Source organism: Bos indicus x Bos taurus, chromosome 13 (assembly GCF_003369695.1).
Source record: "Bos indicus x Bos taurus breed Angus x Brahman F1 hybrid chromosome 13, Bos_hybrid_MaternalHap_v2.0, whole genome shotgun sequence".
Taxonomy (NCBI): domain Eukaryota; kingdom Metazoa; phylum Chordata; class Mammalia; order Artiodactyla; family Bovidae; genus Bos; species Bos indicus x Bos taurus.
In genome coordinates, this window is record NC_040088.1 from 53,370,646 (window position 1) to 53,375,366 (window position 4,721).

Sequence of the window (4,721 nt, forward strand, 5' to 3'; positions counted from 1 at the left end):
CCAGGAAAGGCTGGCTAGGAAATATTTTCTTCAGTTCAGTTCAGTTGCTCAGTTGTGTCTGACTCTCTGCGACCCCATGAACTGCAGCACGCCAGGCCTCCCTGTCCATCACCGACTCCCGGAGTCTACCCAAACTCATGTCCATTGAGTCAGTGATGCCATCCAACCATCTCATCCTTTGTTGTCCCCTTCTCCTCCCTCCCTCAATCTTTCCCAGCATCAGTTCAGTTCAGTTCAGTTGCTCAGTCGTGTCCGACTTTTTGCGACCCCATGAACCACAGCACGCCAGGCCTCCCTGTCCATGACCAACTCCCTGAGTCCACCCAAACCCATGTCCATTGAGTCGGTGATGCCATCAAACCATCTTATCCTCTCTCGTCCCCTTCTTCTCCTGCCCTCAATCTTTCCCAGCATCAGGGTTTTTTCAAATGAGTCAGCTCTTCACATCAGATGGCCAAAGTATTGGAGTTTCAGCTTCAACAGTCCTTCCAATGAATACCCAGGATTGATCTCCTTTAGGATGGACTTTCAAAATGCTAATGAAACAAAATAAAGCAAAAATTCCAAAGCATGAATAGGAGCAAATATCTCAAAATAGAGAACAGGAAAAAATGTCCTTCTTATAAAAATGTAGTATTCTGAAGTTTAGAAAGTCAGACTGAAAGTTTTCTTTAAACATCAGAGAAAGGATATTCTAAGAAGTGAACTAGGATCACTGTAAATTTTGCCCGTCTGATAAAAATCCCACATTGAAATAATATGATTCAGAAATGTTTCTTTGAAAGGTTAATACTCAAGCTAAACGTTCTTAAATTTTCCTTTGTTTTCTCACATAGTTCATAATTAAATCAAAGATGGATGAGTTACTTAAGTTAATGAAGTTTTTACAGCATAGGAAATGCCTGCATCATGATGCCATATGGAAAAACCAAGATACAAATTTTCTACCGTCTGACCTTCAATATATTAAAAAATTCATAGAAAAACTATAAGGAAATAATACACTAAAAGGTTAAGAAATGGGGGCCTTGGTTAGGCAAGTTATGAGTAATATGGTTCTTGTTATTTCTGTTTATTTTCCAAATTTTCTAGAATATACACAATTTTATCATCAGAAATACATTTTTAAGAACTGTGATCTAGAGGCTCCTCCCTGGTGGCTCAGTGGTAAAGAATCTGCCTGCCAATGCAGGAGACATAGGTTCAATCCTTGATCTGGGAAGATCCCATGTGCAGTGGAGCAACTAAGCCCAAGCACCACAATTACTGAGCCTGTGCTTAGAGCCTGGGGGCGGAAACTACTGAAGCCTTCATGTCCTAGAGCGTGCTCTGCAACAAGAGAAGCCACTGCAATCAGAAGCCCATGCACCACAACTAGAGAGGAGCCCCCTCTCACTGCAACAGGAGAAAAGCCCACACAGTAAGGAACACCCAGCCCAGCCCCAAATAAATAAATAAATAAAATTATTAAAAAAAGAACTGTGATCCAGCCCACAACTTTTTAGTGACACTAACTCAGTGGAAAGAACATGAGAATAAGAATATGAGAGTCAAAAAAACTAGAACATTCCAAGAAAATCAGCTCCACTTCCCTAGGTGCCCCATACTGAAAGTCATCCAGCTCCATGTACCCAAGTCCTGGGCAAAACAAGAGGGTTGAACAATGACCTTAAAGGTTCCCTTTATTTCCACAGAAGATCATACTGCTATTATGAATACTCCATTGAGTAACAGTGATGGCCATGGGAATCCATGGTGAAAACTTCCAACTACAGGAAGTGTAATTGACCTAACCATCCAGCTGTATGCTCTGAAATCTATCATCATGTTCGCATCAAGGTCATGCTTCCCATAGGTTGCTCCCAACCTATGACTGAGCACAGCTGGGCACACCTTGGAGACATGGACTCCTTTCAGACATGGGGCCTGTCTTGGGCTCAAGGATCCCCCAACAGTCTTGTTGAAACTTCCTCAAATGGCATAGCTATTTTGCACATTTCCATCCAAATTTTCTTCCTTGTCTCCTTCACTCAGGGTCAGGCTTGCGCTGTGGTCTGACGGCTCTCCATTCCTTCCTGGCTTTCTCATTTTTTTCTCACACAGGTGTTTCCTCTGTAGACATCTTTGCACATTAATCTCATCTTGGCATCTACCACTCAGAGGACCCAGACTAGCCCAGCCTATTGGTGGACCCACACACTACACCTGTGCATAGAAAGATGGAACAGGAGGCTGCCAGGATGGCACAGTTCCTCATCGGTCTGCACGCCTGATTTGTGCTTTCGTTTGTTGTTGTCGTTGTCATTTTCTCCCTTTTTAAAACAAATGTCAATTATACTCCCAAAAGAGCATTGTTCTATTGCTTGTACAGCAAAAAAAAAATAATTATATTTCAATAAGCCTTTCCTGGGTTTATTTTAAACTCTCTCTTGTTTCTTCGGCTCTATCAGCCATATGTATCTCTTCAGCAACTTCTAACTCCCTATTTCAGATCAGATAATACGGTTCATTCTTCATTTCTGTCATCCACAACATTAGAGGAATCTTCCTCTGAGATTTAGAGTATAATTAATCACTTTCATACAGTGTGACCCCCTTTAGATGGCTAAGGGAACTTTTCTCCCTAAAGTCCTTTATTTTCAATACAGTGGCTTCCGCCTCCCATGGTTGTTTGTCAGTCTTTGTCCCGCTTAACCACTCCTTTGAAAATGTCAGCAAGTCAGTATCCCCACCCTTCTGCTCACCTCTCCCAGGTCGAGGAATCCTTTGAATTCCTGCTGAGCTGTTTAAAATCTCTTTCGCAAGCTAAATGAGGCACAGCTTTAAATTCAGAATCTCCAAATCAACACTGCAAAAAAAGACACCCTCATGCTTTGGTAATTAGGAGGAAAAATAAGCAACTCTGCAGGAGAGTACTGTCCTTTCTTTGATGGGCTCTGAGTAATTCAGAGACTCCTTGGGAGACATTTCCTCCTCTGAGTGAGGGCCAGGGGAGTGCTCCCTTCTGTCCCCTGAGCAAGGGTCCCACGTCTGTGGACCTTGCATAAGGAGCATTTCCTCTTCTGGGTGTTGTAAGATTTGGCTCTGATTCATGGATTCTTGGAGCTGTTGTCCCTGTGCCAAAACCCTTACAGGACTGGTACTCAAAGAGAGTAGGGAGGAGAGAGCACCGTGCACGTGCGCAGACAAGATTGTACTTTTGTCACAAAAGGTGCTTTGGTTTTGACCCTTTCTCTCTCTTAGCCAGGATGACAAAGCTGTCTCCAAACTCATACTGCACCAGAAGCATGCACTGCAGCAGATGAAATGGAACAGACACATAGTCAATACGGGACAGCCCCACCAGTAACACAGAGAACGAGCTGACCCAGTCTTGGAGGTGGGAGTGCGTCTCACAAACCAGGTATCTAACTCCAGGGTCCCAGAGCACTCAATCAGCTCAGCACCAAATGTCCCTATTCCCTTGTTTGACCAAAATGACCCAAAGAGAAGGCTGACTCAGCGAACCAATAAAAGCTTTTTTTCCTCCTTCTTTGTGTTCCTGTTTCTGTTTTATCGTCCTCAGGGAATGTAGAAAAAGCAAATATTATCTAAAGCAATTTCCTCTTCTTAGAGGCCACATGCATGAGGCTTTATGTGCCCAAAGAATTCATAGCCTTCCCCAAGGAGACTTTTCCTAACATCCTCTCTTCGGTTATTTATTGTGACATTTCCAAAACAAACAACTGGACAACTGAAACCCAGTCTTGCATAGAGAGGCTCTGGGATATTAGTGGTCATAGATAGCAGGGAAGAAGCCTGCCTGCAGAACCCAGGAGGCCATCTCATCAACCTCTTGAACCCTGTTCAGTTTCTCCAGTCACCCATGAGCATTTCAACAACACAGACCAGCTCCCTCTCTTCCCCTTTGTAAAAGACCACTTTGCAACAGAGAGACTCTGATTTCTGGACATAAATCTCCTGCTAATACTGACATTCCCTACACACCATTCAGACAAGATCTGGGATTTTCTTAGCGAACTGAAACTGAAACTTTAATGCTTGTTGCTGATCAAGTTTAATCCCATGTTACAAATAATCTCACTAAGAAGGAAGGAATTCTATCCCCGTTGGTATGGGTGCAATTCTGTTTCTTCCAAAAGTATTCTTTCTAAATCTAAACTCTACTGCAAATCTCCTAACATGGAAGAAATCAAACAGTGGGTGTCAGAGGAGGGAAATTCTAGAGTTAGCAGCTAAAAGCATAATGAAACAGACCAGGCTTTGGGGACTATGAAAATGTCCTGGATTTAGCAAAAGAATGATGAAAGAGAGAGAAGACACTCCTAGCCAAGTCTGAGGATTTAGAATACATTGTGTATTATGGATGGTGTCTTAACTGCACTTACCTCAATCATGTACATCTCTGGAGAATACTTCAGAAATGATTTGTTGTTTTACAGGTGAACAAAGAAAACAATACTCATCCCTGAGAAATTAATGTGAAGCTAAATTTTTAACCTGGATTTTTTACAATAAAATGGGATGATCCAGTGCTATAAATTAGTGTCAACAGCTCAAACTAAAAAAAAAAAAAAAAGCTTAACTGAAGATAAATGAAAAATGGGTCAGAAAATACATCATACAATTTTCTCGAGACATTGGGTAGGTAACACATAAATAGTAAACTCATTTGAGGATGTTTTTGATCATTGGGCATCTTTGTTAATGACCTGGATGAT